Here is a 26002-nt window from a genome sequence, read left to right on the forward strand (position 1 = left end):
AATTTAAATTTTTATATGAAAAACTTCTTTTGCCCATATCTCCTAAACTAAGCGTCCTAGAGCGAAAAGGACTTTAATTCGTGACCACCCCCAAAAAATTGAAAAATCCACCCAAAACCTAAAAAAATTGAAATTTTTATATGAAAAACTTCTTTTGCCCATATCTCCTAAACTAAGCGTCCTAGAGCGAAAAGGACTTTAATATGTGACCACCCCCAAAAAATTGAAAAATCCACCCAAAACCTAAAAAAATTGAAATTTTTATATGAAAAACTTCTTTTGCGCATATCTCCTAAACTAAGCGTCCTAGAGCGAAAAGGACTTTAATTCGTGACCACCCCTAAAAAATTTAAAAATCCACCCAAAACCTAAAAAAATTGAAATTTTTATATAAAAAACTTCTTTTGCCCATATCTCCTTAAATATGCGTCCTAGAGCGAAAAGGATTTTAATTCGTGACCACCCCCAAAAAATTTAAAAATCCACCCAAAACCTAAAAAATTGAAATTTTTATATGCAAAACTTCTTTTGCCCATATCTCCTTAAATATGCGTCCTAGAGCGAAAAGGATTTTAATTCGTGACCACCCCCAAAAAATTGAAAAATCCACCCAAAACCTAAAAAAAATTGAAATTTTTATATGAAAAACTTCTTTTGCCCATATCTCCTAAACTAAGCGTCCTAGAGCGAAAAGGACTTTAATTCGTGACCACCCCCAAAAAATTGAAAAATCCACCCAAAACCTAAAAAAATTGAAATTTTTATATGAAAAACTTCTTTTGGCCATATCTCCTTAAATATGCGTCCTAGAGCGAAAAGGACTTTAATTCGTGACCACCCCCAAAAAATTGAAAAAATCCACCCAAACCTAAAAAAATTGACATTTTTATATGAAAAACTTCTTTTGCCCATATCTCCTAAACTAAGCGTCCTAGAGCGAAAAGGACTTTAATTCGTGACCACCCCCAAAAAATTGAAAAATCCACCCAAAACCTAAAAAAATTTAAATTTTTATATGAAAAACTTCTTTTGCCCATATCTCCTAAACTAAGCGTCCTAGAGCGAAAAGGACTTTAATTCGTGACCACCCCCAAAAAATTGAAAAATCCACCCAAAACCTAAAAAAATTGAAATTTTTATATGAAAAACTTCTTTTGCCCATATCTCCTAAACTAAGCGTCCTAGAGCGAAAAGGACTTTAATTCGTGACCACCCCCAAAAAATTGAAAAATCCACCCAAAACCTAAAAAAATTTAAATTTTTATATGAAAAACTTCTTTTGCCCATATCTCCTAAACTAAGCGTCCTAGAGCGAAAAGGACTTTAATTCGTGACCACCCCCAAAAAATTGAAAATCCACCCAAAACCTAAAAAATTGAAATTTTTATATGAAAAACTTCTTTTGCCCATATCTCCTAAACTAAGCGTCCTAGAGCGAAAAGGACTTTAATTCGTGACCACCCCCAAAAAATTGAAAAATCCACCCAAAACCTAAAAAAAATTAAATTTTTATATGAAAAACTTCTTTTGCCCATATCTCCTAAACTAAGCGTCCTAGAGCGAAAAGGACTTTAATTCGTGACCACCCCCAAAAAATTGAAAAATCCACCCAAAACCTAAAAAAATTGAAATTTTTATATGAAAAACTTCTTTTGCCCATATCTCCTAAACTAAGCGTCCTAGAGCGAAAAGGACTTTAATTCGTGACCACCCCAAAAAAAAATTGAAATTTTTATATGAAAAACTTCTTTTGCCCATATCTCCTAAACTAAGCGTCCTAGAGCGAAAAGGACTTTAATTCGTGACCACCCCCAAAAAATTGAAAAATCCACCCAAAACCTAAAAAAATTGAAATTTTTATATGAAAAACTTCTTTTGCCCATATCTCCTAAACTAAGCGTCCTAGAGCGAAAAGGACTTTAATTCGTGACCACCCCCAAAAAATTGAAAAATCCATCCAAAACCTAAAAAAATTGAAATTTTTATATGAAAAACTTCTTTTGCCCATATCTCCTAAACTAAGCGTCCTAGAGCGAAAAGGACTTTAATTCGTGACCACCCCAAAAAAAATTGAAAAATCCACCCAAAACCTAAAAAAATTGAAATTTTTATATGAAAAACTTCTTTTGCCCATATCTCCTAAACTAAGCGTCCTAGAGCGAAAAGGACTTTAATTCGTGACCACCCCCAAAAAATTGAAAAATCCACACAAAACCTAAAAAAATTGAAATTTTTATATGAAAAACTTCTTTTGCCCATATCTCCTAAACTAAGCGTCCTAGAGCGAAAAGGACTTTAATTCGTGAAAAACTTCTTTTGCCCATATCTCCTAAACTAAGCGTCCTAGAGCGAAAAGGACTTTTATTCGTGACCACCCCCAAAAAATTGAAAAATCCACCCAAAACCTAAAAAAATTGAAATTTTTATATTAAAAACTTCTTTTGCCCATATCTCCTAAACTAAGCGTCCTAGAGCGAAAAGGACTTTAATTCGTGACCACCCCCAAAAATTTGAAAAATCCACCCAAAACCTAACAAAATTGAAATTTTTATATGAAAAACTTCTTTTGCCCATATCTCCTAAACTAAGCGTCCTAGAGCGAAAAGGACTTTAATTCGTGACCACCCCAAAAAATTGAAAAATCCACCCAAAACCTAAAAAAATTGAAATTTTTATATGAAAAACTTCTTTTGCCCATATCTCCTAAACTAAGCGTCCTAGAGCGAAAAGGACTTTAATTCGTGACCACCCCCAAAAAATTGAAAAATCCACCCAAAACCTAAAAAAATTGAAATTTGTATATGAAAAACTTCTTTTGCCCATATCTCCTAAACTAAGCGTCCTAGAGCGAAAAGGACTTTAATTCGTGACCACCCCCAAAAAATTGAAAAATCCACCCAAAACCTAAAAAAAAATTGAAATTTTTATATGAAAAACTTCTTTTGCCCATATCTCCTAAACTAAGCGTCCTAGAGCGAAAAGGACTTTAATTCGTGACCACCCCAAAAAATTGAAAAATCCACCCAAAACCTAAAAAAATTGAAATTTTTATATCAAAAACTTCTTTTGCCCATATCTCCTAAACTAAGCGTCCTAGAGCGAAAAGGACTTTAATTCGTGACCACCCCCAAAAAATTGGGAATCCACCCAAAACCTAAAAAAATTGAAATTTTTATATGAAAAACTTCTTTTGCCCATATCTCCTAAACTAAGCGTCCTAGAGCGAAAAGGACTTTAATTCGTGACCACCCCCAAAAAATTGAAAAATCCACCCAAAACCTAAAAAAATTTAAATTTTTATATGAAAAACTTCTTTTGCCCATATCTCCTAAACTAAGCGTCCTAGAGCGAAAAGGACTTTAATTCGTGACCACCCCCAAAAAATTGAAAAATCCACCCAAAACCTAAAAAAATTGAAATTTTTATATGAAAAACTTCTTTTGGCCATATCTCCTTAAATATGCGTCCTAGAGCGAAAAGGACTTTAATTCGTGACCACCCCCAAAAAATTGAAAAATCCACCCAAAACCTAAAAAAATTGAAATTTTATGAAAATATGAAAAACTTCTTTTGCCCATATCTCCTAAACTAAGCGTCCTAGAGCGAAAAGGACTTTAATTCGTGACCACCCCCAAAAAATTGAAAAATCCACCCAAAACCTAAAAAAAATTAAATTTTTATATGAAAAACTTCCTTTGCCCATATCTCCTAAACTAAGCGTCCTAGAGCGAAAAGGACTTTAATTCGTGACCACCCCCAAAAAATTGAAAAATCCACCCAAAACCTAAAAAAATTGAAATTTTTATATGAAAAACTTCTTTTGCCCATATCTCCTAAACTAAGCGTCCTAGAGCGAAAAGGACTTTAATTCGTGACCACCCCCAAAAAATTGAAAAATCCACCCAAAACCTAAAAAAATTGAAATTTTTATATCAAAAACTTCTTTTGCCCATATCTCCTAAACTAAGCGTCCTAGAGCGAAAAGGACTTTAATTCGTGACCACCCCCAAAAAATTGAGAAATCCACCCAAAACCTAAAAAAATTGAAATTTTTATATGAAAAACTTCTTTTGCCCATATCTCCTAAACTAAGCGTCCTAGAGCGAAAAGGACTTTAATTCGTGACCACCCCAAAAAAATGGAAAAATCCACCCAAAACCTAAAAAAATTGAAATTTTTATATGAAAAACTTCTTTTGCCATATCTCCTAAATTTAGCGTCCTAGAGCGAAAAGGACTTTAATTCGTGACCACCCCAAAAAATTGAAAAATCCACCCAAAACCTAAAAAAATTGAAATTTTTATATGAAAAACTTCTTTTGCCCATATCTCCTAAACTAAGCGTCCTAGAGCGAAAAGGACTTTAATTCGTGACCACCCCCAAAAAATTGAAAAATCCACCCAAAACCTAAAAAAATTGAAATTTTTATATGAAAAACTTCTTTTGCCCATATCTCCTAAACTAAGCGTCCTAGAGCGAAAAGGACTTTAATTCGTGACCACCCCCAAAAAATTGAAAAATCCACCCAAAACCTAAAAAATTGAAATTTTTATATGAAAAACTTCTTTTGCCCATATCTCCTTAAATATGCGTTCTAGAGCGAAAAGGATTTTAATTCGTGACCACCCCCAAAAAATTGAAAAATCCACCCAAAACCTAAAAAAATTGAAATTTTTATATGAAAAACTTCTTTTGCCCATATCTCCTAAACTAAGCGTCCTAGAGCGAAAAGGACTTTAATTCGTGACCACCCCCAAAAAATTGAAAAATCCACCCAAAACCTAAAAAAATTTAAATTTTTATATGAAAAACTTCTTTTGCCCATATCTCCTAAACTAAGCGTCCTAGAGCGAAAAGGACTTTAATTCGTGACCACCCCAAAAAATTGAAAAATCCACCCAAAACCTAAAAAAATTGAAATTTTTATATCAAAAACTTCTTTTGCCCATATCTCCTAAACTAAGCGTCCTAGAGCGAAAAGGACTTTAATTCGTGACCACCCCCAAAAAATTGAGAAATCCACCCAAAACCTAAAAAAATTGAAATTTTTATATGAAAAACTTCTTTTGACCACCCCCAAAAAATTGAAAAATCCACCCAAAACCTAAAAAAAATTGAAATTTTTATATGAAAAACTTCTTTTGCCCATATCTCCTAAACTAAGCGTCCTAGAGCGAAAAGGACTTTAATTCGTGACCACCCCCAAAAAATTGAAAAATCCACCCAAAACCTAAAAAAATTGAAATTTTTATATGAAAAACTTCTTTTGGCCATATCTCCTTAAATATGCGTCCTAGAGCGAAAAGGGCTTTAATTCGTGACCACCCCCAAAAAATTGAAAAATCCACCCAAAACCTAAAAAAATTGAAATTTTTATATGAAAAACTTCTTTTGCCCATATCTCCTAAACTAAGCGTCCTAGAGCGAAAAGGACTTTAATTCGTGACCACCCCCAAAAAATTGAAAAATCCACCCAAAACCTAAAAAAATTTAAATTTTTATATGAAAAACTTCTTTTGCCCATATCTCCTAAACTAAGCGTCCTAGAGCGAAAAGGACTTTAATTCGTGACCACCCCAAAAAATTGAAAAATCCACCCAAAACCTAAAAAAATTGAAATTTTTATATGAAAAACTTCTTTTGCCCATATCTCCTAAACTAAGCGTCCTAGAGCGAAAAGGACTTTAATTCGTGACCACCCCCAAAAAATTGAAAAATCCACCCAAAACCTAAAAAAAATTAAATTTTTATATGAAAAACTTCTTTTGCCCATATCTCCTAAACTAAGCGTCCTAGAGCGAAAAGGACTTTAATTCGTGACCACCCCCAAAAAATTGAAAAATCCACCCAAAACCTAAAAAAATTGAAATTTTTATATGAAAAACTTCTTTTGCCCATATCTCCTAAACTAAGCGTCCTAGAGCGAAAAGGACTTTAATTCGTGACCACCCCAAAAATTTGAAAAATCCACCCAAAACCTAAAAAAAATGAAATTTTTATATCAAAAACTTCTTTTGCCCATATCTCCTAAACTAAGCGTCCTAGAGCGAAAAGGACTTTAATTCGTGACAACCCCCAAAAAATTGAGAAATCCACCCAAAACCTAAAAAAATTGAAATTTTTATATGAAAAACTTCTTTTGCCCATATCTCCTAAACTAAGCGTCCTAGAGCGAAAAGGACTTTAATTCGTGACCACCCCAAAAAAATTGAAAAATCTACCCAAAACCTAAAAAAATTGAAATTTTTATATGAAAAACTTCTTTTGCCCATATCTCCTAAACTAAGCGTCCTAGAGCGAAAAGGACTTTAATTCGTGACCACCCCAAAAAATTGAAAAATCCACCCAAAACCTAAAAAAATTGAAATTTTTATATGAAAAACTTCTTTTGCCCATATCTCCTAAACTAAGCGTCCTAGAGCGAAAAGGACTTTAATTCGTGACCACCCCCAAAAAATTGAAAAATCCACCCAAAACCTAAAAAAATTGAAATTTTTATATGAAAAACTTCTTTTGCCCATATCTCCTAAACTAAGCGTCCTAGAGCGAAAAGGACTTTAATTCGTGACCACCCCCAAAAAATTGAAAAATCCACCCAAAACCTAAAAAATTGAAATTTTTATATGAAAAACTTCTTTTGCCCATATCTCCTAAACTAAGCGTCCTAGAGCGAAAAGGACTTTAATTCGTGACCACCCCCAAAAAATTGAAAAATCCACCCAAAACCTAAAAAAATTTAAATTTTTATATGAAAAACTTCTTTTGCCCATATCTCCTAAACTAAGCGTCCTAGAGCGAAAAGGACTTTAATTCGTGACCACCCCCAAAAAATTTAAAAATCCACCCAAAACCTAAAAAAATTGAAATTTTTATATGCAAAACTTCTTTTGCCCATATCTCCTTAAATATGCGTTCTAGAGCGAAAAGGATTTTAATTCGTGACCACCCCCAAAAAATTGAAAAATCCACCCAAAACCTAAAAAAAATTGAAATTTTTATATGAAAAACTTCTTTTGCCCATATCTCCTAAACTAAGCGTCCTAGAGCGAAAAGGACTTTAATTCGTGACCACCCCCAAAAAATTGAAAAATCCACCCAAAACCTAAAAAAATTGAAATTTTTATATGAAAAACTTCTTTTGGCCATATCTCCTTAAATATGCGTCCTAGAGCGAAAAGGACTTTAATTCGTGACCACCCCCAAAAAATTGAAAAATCCACCCAAACCTAAAAAAATTGAAATTTTTATATGAAAAACTTCTTTTGCCCATATCTCCTAAACTAAGCGTCCTAGAGCGAAAAGGACTTTAATTCGTGACCACCCCCAAAAAATTGAAAAATCCACCCAAAACCTAAAAAAATTGAAATTTTTATATGAAAAACTTCTTTTGCCCATATCTCCTAAACTAAGCGTCCTAGAGCGAAAAGGACTTTAATTCGTGACCACCCCCAAAAAATTGAAAAATCCACCCAAAACCTAAAAAAATTGAAATTTTTATATGAAAAACTTCTTTTGCCCATATCTCCTAAACTAAGCGTCCTAGAGCGAAAAGGACTTTAATTCGTGACCACCCCCAAAAAATTGAAAAATCCACCCAAAACCTAAAAAAATTGAAATTTTTATATGAAAAACTTCTTTTGCCCATATCTCCTAAACTAAGCGTCCTAGAGCGAAAAGGACTTTAATTCGTGACCACCCCCAAAAAATTGAAAAATCCACCCAAAACCTAAAAAAATTGAAATTTTTATATGAAAAACTTCTTTTGCCCATATCTCCTTAAATATGCGTCCTAGAGCGAAAAGGACTTTAATTCGTGACCACCCCCAAAAAATTGAAAAATCCACCCAAAACCTAAAAAAATTGAAATTTTTATATGAAAAACTTCTTTTGCCCATATCTCCTAAACTAAGCGTCCTAGAGCGAAAAGGACTTTAATTCGTGACCACCCCAAAAAATTGAAAAATCCACCCAAAACCTAAAAAAATTGAAATTTTTATATGAAAAACTTCTTTTGCCCATATCTCCTAAACTAAGCGTCCTAAAGCGAAAAGGACTTTAATTCGTGACCACCCCCAAAAAATTGAAAAATCCACCCAAAACCTAAAAAATTGAAATTTTTATATGAAAAACTTCTTTTGCCCATATCTCCTAAACTAAGCGTCCTAGAGCGAAAAGGACTTTAATTCGTGACCACCCCCAAAAAATTGAAAAATCCACCCAAAACCTAAAAAAATTGAAATTTTTATATGAAAAACTTCTTTTGCCCATATCTCCTAAACTAAGCGTCCTAGAGCGAAAAGGACTTTAAGTCGTGAACACCCCCAAAAAAATTGAAAAATCCACCCAAAACCTAAAAAAAATTGAAATTTTTATATGAAAAACTTCTTTTGCCCATATCTCCTAAACTAAGCGTCCTAGAGCGAAAAGGACTTTAATTCGTGACCACCCCCAAAAAATTGAAAAATCCACCCAAAACCTAAAAAATTTAAATTTTTATATGAAAAACTTCTTTTGCCCATATCTCCTTAAATATGCGTCCTAGAGCGAAAAGGACTTTAATTCGTGACCACCCCCAAAAAATTGAAAAATCCACCCAAAACCTAAAAAAATTGAAATTTTTATATGAAAAACTTCTTTTGCCCATATCTCCTAAACTAAGCGTCCTAGAGCGAAAAGGACTTTAATTCGTGACCACCCCCAAAAAATTGAAAAATCCACCCAAAACCTAAAAAAAATTGAAATTTTTATATGAAAAACTTCTTTTGCCCATATCTCCTAAACTAAGCGTCCTAGAGCGAAAAGGACTTTAATTCGTGACCACCCCCAAAAAATTGAAAAATCCACCCAAAACCTAAAAAAATTGAAATTTTTATATGAAAAACTTCTTTTGCCCATATCTCCTAAACTAAGCGTCCTAGAGCGAAAAGGACTTTAATTCGTGACCACCCCCAAAAAATTGAAAAATCCACCCAAACCTAAAAAAATTGAAATTTTTATATGAAAAACTTCTTTTGCCCATATCTCCTAAACTAAGCGTCCTAGAGCGAAAAGGACTTTAATTCGTGACCACCCCCCAAAAATTTAAAAATCCACCCAAAACCTAAAAAAATTGAAATTTTTATATGAAAAACTTCTTTTGCCCATATTTCCTAAACTAAGCGTCCTAGAGCGAAAAGGACTTTAATTCGTGACCACCCCAAAAAAATTGAAAAATCCACCCAAAACCTAAAAAAATTGAAATTTTTATATGAAAAACTTCTTTTGCCCATATCTCCTAAACTAAGCGTCCTAGAGCGAAAAGGACTTTAATTCGTGACCACCCCAACAAATTGAAAAATCCACCCAAAACCTAAAAAAATTGAAATTTTTATATGAAAAACTTCTTTTGCCCATATCTCCTAAACTAAGCGTCCTAGAGCGAAAAGGACTTTAATTCGTGACCACCCCCAAAAAATTGAAAAATCCACCCAAATCCTAAAAAAATTGAAATTTTTATATGAAAAACTTCTTTTGCCCATATCTCCTAAACTAAGCGTCCCAGAGCGAAAAGGACTTTAATTCGTGACCACCCTAAAAAAATTGAAAAATCCACCCAAAACCTAAAAAAATTGAAATTTTTGTATGAAAAACTTCTTTTGCCCATATCTCCTAAACTAAGCGTCCTAGAGCGAAAAGGACTTTAAGTCGTGAACACCCCCAAAAAAAATTGAAAAATCCACCCAAAACCTAAAAAAATTGAAATTTTTATATGAAAAACTTCTTTTGCCCATATCTCCTTAAAAATGCGTCCTAGAGCGAAAAGGACTTTAATTCGTGACCACCCCCAAAAGATTGAAAAATCCACCCAAAACCTAAAAAATTGAAATTTTTATATGAAAAACTTCTTTTGCCCATATCTCCTTAAATATGCGTCCTAGAGCGAAAAGGACTTTAATTCGTGACCACCCCCAAAAAATTGAAAAATCCACCCAAAACCTAAAAAAATTGAAATTTTTATATGAAAAACTTCTTTTGCCCATATCTCCTAAACTAAGCGTCCTAGAGCGAAAAGGACTTTAATTCGTGACCACCCCCAAAAAATTGAAAAATCCACTCAAAACCTAAAAAAATTGAAATTTTTATATGAAAAACTTCTTTTGCCCATATCTCCTAAACTAAGCGTCCTAGAGCGAAAAGGACTTTAATTCGTGACCACCCCCAAAAAATTGAAAAATCCACCCAAAACCTAAAAAAAATGAAATTTTTATATGAAAAACTTCTTTTGCCCATATCTCCTAAACTAAGCGTCCTAGAGCGAAAAGGACTTTAATTCGTGACCACCCCCAAAAAATTGAAAAATCCACCCAAAACCTAAAAAAATTGAAATTTTTATATGAAAAACTTCTTTTGCCCATATCTCCTAAACTAAGCGTCCTAGAGCGAAAAGGACTTTAATTCGTGACCACCCCAAAAAATTGAAAAATCCACCCAAAACCTAAAAAAATTGAAATTTTTATATGAAAAACTTCTTTTGCCCATATCTCCTAAACTAAGCGTCCTAGAGCGAAAAGGACTTTAATTCGTGACCACCCCCAAAAAATTGAAAAATCCACCCAAAACCTAAAAAAATTGAAATTTTTATATGAAAAACTTCTTTTGTCCATATCTCCTAAACTAAGCGTCCTAGAGCGAAAAGGACTTTAATTCGTGACCACCCCCAAAAAATTGAAAAATCCACCCAAAACCTAAAAAAACTGAAATTTTTATATGAAAAACTTCTTTTGCCCATATCTCCTAAACTAAGCGTCCTAGAGCGAAAAGGACTTTAATTCGTGACCACCCCCAAAAAATTGAAAAATCCACCCAAAACCTAAAAATTGAAATTTTTATATGAAAAACTTCTTTTGCCCATATCTCCTTAAATATGCGTCCTAGAGCGAAAAGGACTTTAATTCGTGACCACCCCCAAAAAATTGAAAAATCCACCCAAAACCTAAAAAAATTGAAATTTTTATATGAAAAACTTCTTTTGCCCATATCTCCTAAACTAAGCGTCCTAGAGCGAAAAGGACTTTAATTCGTGACCACCCCCAAAAAATTGAAAAATCCACCCAAAACCTAAAAAAATTGAAATTTTTATATGAAAAACTTCTTTTGCCCTTATCTCCTAAACTAAGCGTCCTAGAGCGAAAAGGACTTTAATTCGTGACCACCCCCAAAAAATTGAAAAATCCACCCAAAACCTAAAAAAATTGAAATTTTTATATGAAAAACTTCTTTTGCCCATATCTCCTAAACTAAGCGTCCTAGAGCGAAAAGGACTTTAATTCGTGACCACCCCCAAAAAATTGAAAAATCCACCCAAAACCTAAAAAAATTGAAATTTTTATATGAAAAACTTCTTTTGCCCATATCTCCTAAACTAAGCGTCCTAGAGCGAAAAGGACTTTAATTCGTGACCACCCCCAAAAAATTGAAAAATCCACCCAAAACCTAAAAAAATTGAAATTTTTATATGAAAAACTTCTTTTGCCCATATCTCCTAAACTAAGCGTCCTAGAGCGAAAAGGACTTTAATTCGTGACCACCCCCAAAAAATTGAAAAATCCACCCAAAACCTAAAAAAATTGAAATTTTTATATGAAAAACTTCTTTTGCCCATATCTCCTAAACTAAGCGTCCTAGAGCGAAAAGGACTTTAATTCGTGACCACCCCCAAAAAATTGAAAAATCCACCCAAAACCTAAAAAAATTGAAATTTTTATATGAAAAACTTCTTTTGCCCATATCTCCTAAACTAAGCGTCCTAGAGCGAAAAGGACTTTAATTCGTGACCACCCCCAAAAAATTGAAAAATCCACCCAAAACCTAAAAAAATTGAAATTTTTATATCAAAAACTTCTTTTGCGCATATCTCCTAAACTAAGCGTCCTAGAGCGAAAAGGACTTTAATTCGTGACCACCCCTAAAAAATTGAAAAATCCACCCAAAACCTAAAAAAATTGAAATTTTTATATGAAAAACTTCTTTTGCCCACATCTCCTTAAATATGCGTCCTAGAGCGAAAAGGATTTTAATTCGTGACCACCCCCAAAAAATTTTAAAATCCACCCAAAACCTAAAAAAATTGAAATTTTTATATGCAAAACTTCTTTTGCCCATATCTCCTTAAATATGCGTCCTAGAGCGAAAAGGATTTTAATTCGTGACCACCCCCAATAAATTGAAAAATCCACCCAAAACCTAAAAAAAATTGAAATTTTTATATGAAAAACTTCTTTTGCCCATATCTCCTAAACTAAGCGTCCTAGAGCGAAAAGGACTTTAATTCGTGACCACCCCCAAAAAATTGAAAAATCCACCCAAAACCTAAAAAAATTGAAATTTTTATATGAAAAACTTCTTTTGCCCATATCTCCTAAACTAAGCGTCCTAGAGCGAAAAGGACTTTAATTCGTGACCACCCCCAAAAAATTGAAAAATCCACTCAAAACCTAAAAAAATTGACATTTTTATATGAAAAACTTCTTTTGCCCATATCTCCTAAACTAAGCGTCCTAGAGCGAAAAGGACTTTAATTCGTGACCACCCCAAAAAATTGAAAAATCCACCCAAAACCTAAAAAAATTGAAATTATTATATGAAAAACTTCTTTTGCCCATATCTCCTAAACTAAGCGTCCTAGAGCGAAAAGGACTTTAATTCGTGACCACCCCCAAAAAATTGAAAAATCCACCAAAAACCTAAAAAAATTGAAATTTTTATATGAAAAACTTCTTTTGCCCATATCTCCTAAACTAAGCGTCCTAGAGCGAAAAGGACTTTAATTCGTGACCACCCCCCAAAAAATTGAAAAATCCACCCAAAACCTAAAAAAATTGAAATTTTTATATGAAAAACTTCTTTTGCCCATATCTCCTAAACTAAGCGTCCTAGAGCGAAAAGGACTTTAAGTCGTGAACACCCCCAAAAAAATTGAAAAATCCACCCAAAACCTAAAAAAATTGAAATTTTTATATGAAAAACTTCTTTTGCCCATATCTCCTAAACTAAGCGTCCTAGAGCGAAAAGGACTTTAATTCGTGACCACCCCCAAAAAATTGAAAACTCCACCCAAAACCCAAAAAATTGAAATTTTTATATGAAAAACTTCTTTTGCCCATATCTCCTTAAATATGCGTCCTAGGGCGAAAAGGACTTTAATTCGTGACCACCCCCAAAAAATTTAAAAATCCACCCAAAAACTAAAAAAATTTAAATTTTTATATGAAAAACTTCTTTTGCCCATATCTCCTAAACTAAGCGTCCTAGAGCGAAAAGGACTTTAATTCGTGACCACCCCCAAAAAATTGAAAAATCCACCCAAAACCTAAAAAAATTGAAATTTTTATATGAAAAACTTCTTTTGCCCATATCTCCTAAACTAAGCGTCCTAGAGCGAAAAGGAGTTTAATTCGTGACCACCCCCAAAAAATTGAAAAATCCACCCAAAACCTAAAAAAATTTAAATTTTTATATGAAAAACTTCTTTTGCCCATATCTCATAAACTAAGCGTCCTAGAGCGAAAAGGACTTTAATTCGTGACCACCCCCAAAAAATTGAAAAATCCACCCAAAACCTAAAAAAATTGAAATTTTTATATGAAAAACTTCTTTTGCCCATATCTCCTAAACTAAGCGTCCTAGAGCGAAAAGGACTTTAATTCGTGACCACCCCCAAAAAATTGAAAAATCCACCCAAAACCTAAAAAAATTGAAATTTTATATGAAAAACTTCTTTTGCCCATATCTCCTAAACTAAGCGTCCTAGAGCGAAAAGGACTTTAATTCGTGACCACCCCCAAAAAATTGAAAAATCCACCCAAAACCTAAAAAAATTGAAATTTTTATATGAAAAACTTCTTTTGCCCATATCTCCTAAACTAAGCGTCCTAGAGCGAAAAGGACTTTAATTCGTGACCACCCCCAAAAAATTGAAAAATCCACCCAAAACCTAAAAAAATTTAAATTTTTATATGAAAAACTTCTTTTGCCCATATCTCCTAAACTAAGCGTCCTAGAGTGAAAAGGACTTTAATTCGTGACCACCCCCAAAAAATTGAAAAATCCACCCAAAACCTAAAAAAATTGAAATTTTTATATGAAAAACTTCTTTTGCCCATATCTCCTAAACTAAGCGTCCTAGAGCGAACAGGACTTTAATTCGTGACCACCCCCAAAAACTTGAAAAATCCACCCAAAATCTAAAAAAATGAAATTTTTATATGAAAAACTTCTTTTGCCCATATCTCCTAAACTAAGCGAAAAGGACTTTAATTCGTAACCACCCCCAAAAAATTTAAAAATCCACCCAAAACCTAAAAAAATTGAAATTTTTATATGAAAAACTTCTTTTGCCCATATCTCCTAAACTAAGCGTCCTAGAGCGAAAAGGACTTTAATTCGTGACCACCCCCAAAAAATTGAAAAATCCACCCAAAACCTAAAAAAATTGAAATTTTTATATGAAAAACTTCTTTTGCGCATATCTCCTAAACTAAGCGTCCTAGAGCGAAAAGGACTTTAATTCGTGACCACCCCTAAAAAATTGAAAAATCCACCCAAAACCTAAAAAAATTGAAATTTTTATATGAAAAACTTCTTTTGCCCATATCTCCTTAAATATGCGTCCTAGAGCGAAAAGTATTTTAATTCGTGACCACCCCCAAAAAATTGAAAAATCCACACAAAACCTAAAAAAAATTGAAATTTTTATATGAAAAACTTCTTTTGCCCATATCTCCTAAACTAAGCGTCCTAGAGCGAAAAGGACTTTAATTCGTGACCACCCCCAAAAAATTGAAAAATCCACCCAAAACCTAAAAAAATTGAAATTTTTATATGAAAAACTTCTTTTGCGCATATCTCCTAAACTAAGCGTCCTAGAGCGAAAAGGACTTTAATTCGTGACCACCCCTAAAAAATTGAAAAATCCACCCAAAACCTAAAAAAATTGAAATTTTTATATGAAAAACTTCTTTTGCCCATATCTCCTAAACTAAGCGTCCTAGAGCGAAAAGGACTTTAATTCGTGACCACCCCCAAAAAATTGAAAAATCCACCCAAAACCTAAAAAAATTGAAATTTTTATATGAAAAACTTCTTTTGCCCATATCTCCTAAACTAAGCGTCCTAGAGCGAAAAGGACTTTAATTCGTGACCACCCCCAAAAAATTGAAAAATCCACCCAAAACCTAAAAAAATTGAAATTTTTATATGAAAAACTTCTTTTGCCCATATCTCCTAAACTAAGCGTCCTAGAGCGAAAAGGACTTTAATTCGTGACCACCCCCAAAAAATTGAAAAATCCACCCAAAACCTAAAAAAATTGAAATTTTTATATGAAAAACTTATTTTGCCCATATCTCCTAAACTAAGCGTCCTAGAGCGAAAAGGACTTTAATTCGTGACCACCCCAAAAAATTGAAAAATCCACCCAAAACCTAAAAAAATTGAAATTTTTATATGAAAAACTTCTTTTGCCCATATCTCCTAAACTAAGCGTCCTAGAGCGAAAAGGACTTTAATTCGTGACCACCCCCAAAAAATTGAAAAATCCACCCAAAACCTAAAAAAATTGAAATTTTTATATGAAAAACTTCTTTTGCCCATATCTCCTAAACTAAGCGTCCTAGAGCGAAAAGGACTTTAATTCGTGACCACCCCCAAAAAATTGAAAAATCCACCCAAAACCTAAAAAAATTTAAATTTTTATATGAAAAACTTCTTTTGCCCATATCTCCTAAACTAAGCGTCCTAGAGCGAAAAGGACTTTAATTCGTGACCACCCCCAAAAAATTGAAAAATCCACCCAAAACCTAAAAAAATTGAAATTTTTATATGAAAAACTTCTTTTGCGCATATCTCCTAAACTAAGCGTCCTAGAGCGAAAAGGACTTTAATTCGTGACCACCCCTAAAAAATTGAAAAATCCACCCAAAACCTAAAAAAATTGAAATTTTTATATGAAAAACTTCTTTTGCCCATATCTCCTTAAATATGCGTCCTAGAGCGAAAAGGACTTTAATTCGTGACCACCCCTAAAAAATTGAAAAATCCACCCAAAACCTAAAAAAATTGAAATTTTTATATGAAAAACTTCTTTTGCCCATATCTCCTTAAATATGCGTCCTAGAGCGAAAAAGATTTTAATTCGTGACCACCCCCAAAAAATTGAAAAATCCACCCAAAACCTAAAAAAAATTGAAATTTTTATATGAAAAACTTCTTTTGCCCATATCTCCTAAACTAAGCGTCCTAGAGCGAAAAGGACTTTAATTCGTGACCACCCCCAAAAAATTGAAAAATCCACCCAAAACCTAAAAAAATTGAAATTTTTATATGAAAAACTTCTTTTGGCCATATCTCCTTAAATATGCGTCCTAGAGCGAAAGGACTTTAATTCGTGACCACCCCCAAAAAATTGAAAAAATCCACCCAAACCTAAAAAAATTGAAATTTTTATATGAAAAACTTCTTTTGCCCATATCTCCTAAACTAAGCGTCCTAGAGCGAAAAGGACTTTAATTCGTGACCACCCCCAAAAAATTGAAAAATCCACCCAAAACCTAAAAAAATTGAAATTTTTATATGAAAAACTTCTTTTGCCCATATCTCCTAAACTAAGCGTCCTAGAGCGAAAAGGACTTTAATTCGTGACCACCCCCAAAAAAATTGAAAAATCCACCCAAAACCTAAAAAAATTGAAATTTTTATATGAAAAACTTCTTTTGCCCATATCTCCTAAACTAAGCGTACTAGAGCGAAAAGGACTTTAATTCGTGACCACCCCCAAAAAATTGAAAAATCCACCCAAAACCTAAAAAATTGAAATTTTTATATGAAAAACTTCTTTTGCCCATATCACCTTAAATATGCGTCCTAGAGCGAAAAGGACTTTAATTCGTGACCACCCCCAAAAAATTGAAAAATCCACCCAAAACCTAAAAAAATTGAAATTTTTATATGAAAAACTTCTTTTGCCCATATCTCCTAAACTAAGCGTCCTAGAGCGAAAAGGACTTTAATTCGTGACCACCCCCAAAAAATTGAAAAATCCACCCAAAACCTAAAAAAATTGAAATTTTTATATGAAAAACTTCTTTTGCCCATATCACCTAAACTAAGCGTCCTAGAGCGAAAAGGACTTTAATTCGTGACCACCCCCAAAAAATTGAAAAATCCACCCAAAACCTAAAAAAATTGAAATTTTTATATGAAAAACTTCTTTTGCCCATATCTCCTAAACTAAGCGTCCTAGAGCGAAAAGGACTTTAATTCGTGACCACCCCAAAAAATTGAAAAATCCACCCAAAACCTAAAAAAATTGAAATTTTTATATGAAAAACTTCTTTTGCCCATATCTCCTAAACTAAGCGTCCTAGAGCGAAAAGGACTTTAATTCGTGACCACCCCCAAAAAATTGAAAAATCCACCCAAAACCTAAAAAAATTGAAATTTTTATATGAAAAACTTCTTTTGCCCATATCTCCTAAACTAAGCGTCCTAGAGCGAAAAGGACTTTAATTCGTGACCACCCCCAAAAAAATTGAAAAATCCACCCAAAACCTAAAAAAATTTAAATTTTTATATGAAAAACTTCTTTTCCCATATCTCCTAAACTAAGCGTCCTAGAGCGAAAAAGACTTTAATTCGTGACCACCCCCAAAAAATTGAAAAATCCACCCAAAACCTAAAAAAAATTAAATTTTTATATGAAAAACTTCTTTTGCCCATATCTCCTAAACTAAGCGTCCTAGAGCGAAAATGACTTTAATTCGTGACCACCCCCAAAAAATTGAAAAATCCACCCAAAACCTAAAAAAATTGAAATTTTTATATGAAAAACTTCTTTTGCCCATATCTCCTAAACTAAGCGTCCTAGAGCGAAAAGGACTTTAATTCGTGACCACCCCCAAAAAATTGAAAAATCCACCCAAAACCTAAAAAAATTGAAATTGTTATATGAAAAACTTCTTTTGCCCATATCTCCTTAAATATGCGTCCTAGAGCGAAAAGGATTTTAATTCGTGACCACCCCCAAAAAATTGAAAAATCCACCCAAAACCTAAAAAAATTGAAATTGTTATATGAAAAACTTCTTTTGCCCATATCTCCTTAAATATGCGTCCTAGAGCGAAAAGGACTTTAATTCGTGACCACCCCCAAAAAATTGAAAAAATCCACCCAAACCTAAAAAAAATGAAATTTTTATATGAAAAACTTCTTTTGCCCATATCTCCTAAACTAAGCGTCCTAGAGCGAAAAGGACTTTAATTCGTGACCACCCCCAAAAAATTGAAAAATCCACCCAAAACCTAAAAAAATTTTAATTTTTATATGAAAAACTTCTTTTGCCCATATCTCCTAAACTAAGCGTCCTAGAGCGAAAAGGACTTTAATTCGTGACCACCCCCAAAAAATTGAAAAATCCACCCAAAACCTAAAAAAATTGAAATTTTTATATGAAAAACTTCTTTTGCCCATATCTCCTAAACTAAGCGTCCTAGAGCGAAAAGGACTTTAATTCGTGACCACCCCCAAAAAATTGAAAAATCCACCCAAAACCTAAAAAATTGAAATTTTTATATGAAAAACTTCTTTTGCCCATATCTCCTTAAATATGCGTCCTAGAGCGAAAAGGACTTTAATTCGTGACCACCCCCAAAAAATTGAAAAATCCACCCAAAACCTAAAAAAATTGAAATTTTTATATGAAAAACTTCTTTTGCCCATATCTCCTAAACTAAGCGTCCTAGAGCGAAAAGGACTTTAATTCGTGACCACCCCCAAAAAATTGAAAAATCCACCCAAAACCTAAAAAAATTGAAATTTTTATATGAAAAACTTCTTTTGGCCATATCTCCTTAAATATTCGTGACCACCCCCAAAAAATTGAAAAATCCACCCAAAACCTAAAAAAATTGAAATTTTTATATGAAAAACTTCTTTTGCCCATATCTCCTAAACTAAGCGTCCTAGAGCGAAAAGGACTTTAATTCGTGACCACCCCCAAAAAATTGAAAAATCCACCCAAAACCTAAAAAAATTTAAATTTTTATATGAAAAACTTCTTTTGCCCATATCTCCTAAACTAAGCGTCCTAGAGCGAAAAGGACTTTAATTCGTGACCACCCCCAAAAAATTGAAAAATCCACCCAAAACCTAAAAAAATTTAAATTTTTATATGAAAAACTTCTTTTGCCCATATCTCCTAAACTAAGCGTCCTAGAGCGAAAAGGACTTTAATTCGTGACCACCCCCAAAAAATTGAAAAATCCACCCAAAACCTAAAAAAATTGAAATTTTTATATGAAAAACTTCTTTTGCCCATATCTCCTAAACTAAGCGTCCTAGAGCGAAAAGGACTTTAATTCGTGACCACCCCCAAAAAATTGAAAAATCCACCCAAAACCTAAAAAAATTGAAATTTTTATATGAACAACTTCTTTTGCCCATATCTCCTAAACTAAGCGTCCTAGAGCGAAAAGGACTTTAATTCGTGACCACCCCCAAAAAATTGAAAAATCCACCCAAAACCTAAAAAAATTTAAATTTTTATATGAAAAACTTCTTTCGCCCATATCTCCTAAACTAAGCGTCCTAGAGCGAAAAGGACTTTAATTCGTGACCACCCCCAAAAAATTGAAAAATCTACCCAAAACCTAAAACAATTGAAATTTTTATATGAAAAACTTCTTTTGCCCATATCTCCTAAACTAAGCGTCCTAGAGCGAAAAGGACTTTAATTCGTGACCACCCCTAAAAAATTGAAAAATCCTCCCAAAACCTAAAAAATTGAAATTTTTATATGAAAAACTTCTTTTGCCCATATCTCCTTAAATATGCGTCCTAGAGCGAAAAGGATTTTAATTCGAGACCACCCCCAAAAAATTGAAAAATCCACACAAAACCTAAAAAAAATGAAATTTTTATATGAAAAACTTCTTTTGCCCATATCTCCTTAAATATGCGTCCTAGAGCGAAAAGGATTTTAATTCGTGACCACCCCCCAAAAATTGAAAAATCCACCCAAAACCAAAAAAAATTGAAATTTTTATATGAAAAACTTCTTTTGCCCATATCTCCTAAACTAAGCGTCCTAGAGCGAAAAGGACTTTAATTCGTGACCACCCCCAAAAAATTGAAAAATCCACCCAAAACCTAAAAAAATTGAAATTTTTATATGAAAAACTTCTTTTGGCCATATCTTCTTAAATATGCGTCCTAGAGCGAAAAGGACTTTAATTCGTGACCACCCCCAAAAAATTGAAAAATCCACCCAAAACCTAAAAAAATTGAAATTTTTATATGAAAAACTTCTTTTGCCCATATCTCCTAAACTAAGCGTCCTAGAGCGAAAAGGACTTTAATTCGTGACCACCCCCCAAAAAAATTGAAAAATCCACCCAAAACCTAAAAAAATTGAAATTTTTATATGAAAAACTTCTTTTGCCCATATCTCCTAAACTAAGCGTCCTAGAGCGAAAAGGACTTTAATTCGTGACCACCCCCAAAAAATTGAAAAATCCACACAAAACCTAAAAAATTGAAATTTTTATATGAAAAACTTCTTTTGCCCATATCTCCTTAAATATGCGTCCTAGTGCGAAAAGGACTTTAATTCGTGACCACCCCCAAAAAATTGAAAAATCCACCCAAAACCTAAAAAAATTGAAATTTTTATATGAAAAACTTCTTTTGCCAATATCTCCTAAACTAAGCGTCCTAGAGCGAAAAGGACTTTAATTCGTGACCACCCCCAAAAAATTGAAAAATCCACCCAAAACCTAAAAAAATTGAAATTTTTATATGAAAAACTTCTTTTGCCCATATCTCCTAAACTAAGCGTCCTAGAGCGAAAAGGACTTTAATTCGTGACCACCCCCAAAAAATTGAAAAATCCACCCAAAACCTAAAAAAAATTGAAATTTTTATATGAAAAACTTCTTTTGCCCATATCTCCTAAACTAAGCGTCCTAGAGCGAAAAGGACTTTAATTCGTGACCACCCCAAAAAATTGAAAAATCCACCCAAAACCTAAAAAAATTGAAATTTTTATATGAAAAACTTCTTTTGCCCATATCTCCTAAGCTAAGCGTCCTAGAGCGAAAAGGACTTTAATTCGTGACCACCCCCAAAAAATTGAAAAATCCACCCAAAACCTAAAAAAATTGAAATTTTTATATGAAAAACTTCTTTTGCCCATATCTCCTAAACTAAGCGTCCTAGAGCGAAAAGGACTTTAAGTCGTGACCACCCCCAAAAAATTGAAAAATCCACCCAAAACCTAAAAAAATTGAAATTTTTATATGAAAAACTTCTTTTGCCCATATCTCCTAAACTAAGCGTCCTAGAGCGAAAAGGACTTTAATTCGTGACCACCCCAAAAAAAATTGAAAAATCCACCCAAAACCTAAAAAAATTGAAATTTTTATATGAAAAACTTCTTTTGCCCATATCTCCTAAACTAAGCGTCCTAGAGCGAAAAGGACTTTAATTCGTGACCACCCCCAAAAAATTGAAAAATCCACCCAAAACCTAAAAAAATTGAAATTTTTATATGAAAAACTTCTTTTGCCCATATCTCCTTAAATATGCGTCCTAGAGCGAAAAGGACTTTAATTCGTGACAACCCCCAAAAAATTGAAAAATCCACCCAAAACCTAAAAAAATTGAAATTTTTATATGAAAAACTTCTTTTGCCCATATCTCCTAAACTAAGCGTCCTAGAGCGAAAAGGACTTTAAGTCGTGACCACCCCCAAAAAATTGAAAAATCCACCCAAAACCTAAAAAAATTGAAATTTTTATATGAAAAACTTCTTTTGCCCATATCTCCTAAACTAAGCGTCCTAGAGCGAAAAGGACTTTAATTCGTGACCACCCCAAAAAAAATTGAAAAATCCACCCAAAACCTAAAAAAATTGAAATTTTTATATGAAAAACTTCTTTTGCCCATATCTCCTAAACTAAGCGTCCTAGAGCGAAAAGGACTTTAATTCGTGACCACCCCCAAAAAATTGAATAATCCACCCAAAACCTAAAAAATTGAAATTTTTATATGTAAAACTTCTTTTGCCCATATCTCTTTAAATATGCGTCCTAGAGCGAAAAGGACTTTAATTCGTGACCACCCCCAAAAAATTGCAAAATCCACCCAAAACCTAAAAAAATTGAAATTTTTATATGAAAAACTTCTTTTGCCCATATCTCCTAAACTAAGCGTCCTAGAGCGAAAAGGACTTTAATTCGTGACCACCCCCAAAAAATTGAAAAATCCACCCAAAACCTAAAAAAATTGAAATTTTTATATGAAAAACTTCTTTTGCCCATATCTCCTAAACTAAGCGTCCTAGAGCGAAAAGGACTTTAATTCGTGACCACCCCAAAAAAAAATTGAAAAATCCACCCAAAACCTAAAAAAATTGAAATTTTTATATGAAAAACTTCTTTTGCCCATATCTCCTAAACTAAGCGTCCTAGAGCGAAAAGGACTTTAATTCGTGACCACCCCCAAAAAATTGAAAAATCCACCCAAAACCTAAAAAATTGAAATTTTTATATGAAAAACTTCTTTTGCCCATATCTCCTTAAATATGCGTCCTAGAGCGAAAAGGACTTTAATTCGTGACCACCCCCAAAAAATTGCAAAATCCACCCAAAACCTAAAAAAATTGAAATTTTTATATGAAAAACTTCTTTTGCCCATATCTCCTAAACTAAGCGTCCTAGAGCGAAAAGGACTTTAATTCGTGACCACCCCCAAAAAATTGAAAAATCCACCCAAAACCTAAAAAAATTGAAATTTTTATATGAAAAACTTCTTTTGCCCATATCTCCTAAACTAAGCGTCCTAGAGCGAAAAGGACTTTAATTCGTGACCACCCCCAAAAAATTGAAAAATCCACCCAAAACCTAAAAAAATTGAAATTTTTATATGAAAAACTTCTTTTGCCCATATCTCCTAAACTAAGCGTCCTAGAGCGAAAAGGACTTTAATTCGTGACCACCCCAAAAAATTGAAAAATCCACCCAAAACCTAAAAAAATTGAAATTTTTATATGAAAAACTTCTTTTGCCCATATCTCCTAAACTAAGCGTCCTAGAGCGAAAAGGACTTTAATTCGTGACCACCCCCAAAAAATTGAAAAATCCACCCAAAATCTAAAAAAATTGAAATTTTTATATGAAAAACTTCTTTTGCCCATATCTCCTAAACTAAGCGTCCTAGAGCGAAAAGGACTTTAATTCGTGACCACCCCCAAAAAATTGAAAAATCCCAAAACCTAAAAAAATTTAAATTTTTATATGAAAAACTTCTTTTGCCCATATCTCCTAAACTAAGCGTCCTAGAGCGAAAAGGACTTTAATTCGTGACCACCCCCAAAAAATTGAAAAATCCACCCAAAACCTAAAAAAATTGAAATTTTTATATGAAAAACTTCTTTTGCCCATATCTCCTAAACTAAGCGTCCTAGAGCGAAAAGGACTTTAATTCGTGACCACCCCCAAAAAAATTGAAAAATCCACCCAAAACCTAAAAAAATGAAATTTTTATATGAAAAACTTCTTTTGTCCATATCTCCTAAACTAAGCGTCCTAGAGCGAAAAGGACTTTAATTCGTGACCACCCCCAAAAAATTGAAAAATCCACCCAAAACCTAAAAAATTAAAATTTTTATATGAAAAACTTCTTTTGCCCATATCTCCTTAAATATGCGTCCTAGAGCGAAAAGGACTTTAATTCGTGACCACCCCCAAAAAATTGAAAAATCCACCCGAAACCTAAAAAAATTGAAATTTTTATATGAAAAACTTCTTTTGCCCATATCTCCTAAACTAAGCGTCCTAGAGCGAAAAGGACTTTAATTCGTGACCACCCCCAAAAAATTGAAAAATCCACCCAAAACCTAAAAAAATTGAAATTTTTATATGAAAAACTTCTTTTGCCCATATCTCCTAAACTAAGCGTCCTAGAGCGAAAAGGACTTTAATTCGTGACCACCCCCAAAAAATTGAAAAATCCACCCAAAACCTAAAAAAATTGAAATTATTATATGAAAAACTTCTTTTGCCCATATCTCCTAAACTAAGCGTCCTAGAGCGAAAAGGACTTTAATTCGTGACCACCCCCAAAAAATTGAAAAATCCACCCAAAACCTAAAAAAATTTAAATTTTTATATGAAAAACTTATTTTGCCCATATCTCCTAAACTAAGCGTCCTAGAGCGAAAAGGACTTTAATTCGTGACCACCCCCAAAAAATTGAAAAATCCACCCAAAACCTAAAAAATTGAAATTTTTATATGAAAAACTTCTTTTGCCCATATCTCCTAAACTAAGCGTCCTAGAGCGAAAAGGACTTTAATTCGTGACCACCCCCAAAAAATTGAAAAATCCACCCAAAAACCTAAAAAAATTGAAATTTTTATATGAAAAACTTCTTTTGCGCATATCTCCTAAACTAAGCGTCCTAGAGCGAAAAGGACTTTAATTCGTGACCACCCCTAAAAAATTGAAAAATCCACCCAAAACCTAAAAAAATTGAAATTTTTATATGAAAAACTTCTTTTGCCCATATCTCCTTAAATATGCGTCCTAGAGCGAAAAGGATTTTAATTCGTGACCACCCCCAAAAAATTGAAAAATCCACCCAAAACCTAAAAAAATTGAAATTGTTATATGAAAAACTTCTTTTACCCATATCTCCTTAAATATGCGTCCTAGAGCGAAAAGGACTTTAATTCGTGACCACCCCCAAAAAATTGAAAAAATCCACCCAAACCTAAAAAAATGAAATTTTTATATGAAAAACTTCTTTTGCCCATATCTCCTAAACTAAGCGTCCTAGAGCGAAAAGGACTTTAATTCGTGACCACCCCCAAAAAATTGAAAAATCCACCCAAAACCTAAAAAAATTTAAATTTTTATATGAAAAACTTCTTTTGCCCATATCTCCTAAACTAAGCGTCCTAGAGCGAAAAGGACTTTAATTCGTGACCACCCCCAAAAAATTGAAAAATCCACCCAAAACCTAAAAAAATTGAAATTTTTATATGAAAAACTTCTTTTGCCCATATCTCCTAAACTAAGCGTCCTAGAGCGAAAAGGACTTTAATTCGTGACCACCCCCAAATAATTGAAAAATCCACCCAAAACCTAAAAAAATTGAAATTTTTATATGAAAAACTTCTTTTGCCCATATCTCCTAAACTAAGCGTCCTAGAGCGAAAAGGACTTTAATTCGTGACCACCCCCAAAAAATTGAAAAATCCACCCAAAACCTAAAAAATTGAAATTTTTATATGAAAAACTTCTTTTGCCCATATCTCCTTAAATATGCGTCCTAGAGCGAAAAGGACTTTAATTCGTGACCACCCCCAAAAAATTGCAAAATCCACCCAAAACCTAAAAAAATTGAAATTTTTATATGAAAAACTTCTTTTGCCCATATCTCCTAAACTAAGCGTCCTAGAGCGAAAAGGACTTTAATTCGTGACCACCCCCAAAAAATTGAAAAATCCACCCAAAACCTAAAAAATTGAAATTTTTATATGAAAAACTTCTTTTGCCCATATCTCCTTAAATATGCGTCCTAGAGCGAAAAGGACTTTAATTCGTGACCACCCCCAAAAAATTGAAAAATCCACCCGAAACCTAAAAAAATTGAAATTTTTATATGAAAAACTTCTTTTGCCCATATCTCCTAAACTAAGCGTCCTAGAGCGAAAAGGACTTTAATTCGTGACCACCCCCAAAAAATTGAAAAATCCACCCAAAACCTAAAAAAATTGAAATTTTTATATGAAAAACTTCTTTTGCCCATATCTCCTTAAATATGCGTCCTAGAGCGAAAAGGACTTTAATTCGTGACCACCCCTAAAAAATTGAAAAATCCACCCAAAACCTAAAAAAATTGAAATTGTTATATGAAAAACTTCTTTTACCCATATCTCCTTAAATATGCGTCCTAGAGCGAAAAG

Source organism: Haematobia irritans, chromosome 5 (genome assembly GCF_050003625.1).
Source record: "Haematobia irritans isolate KBUSLIRL chromosome 5, ASM5000362v1, whole genome shotgun sequence".
NCBI lineage: Eukaryota > Metazoa > Arthropoda > Insecta > Diptera > Muscidae > Haematobia > Haematobia irritans.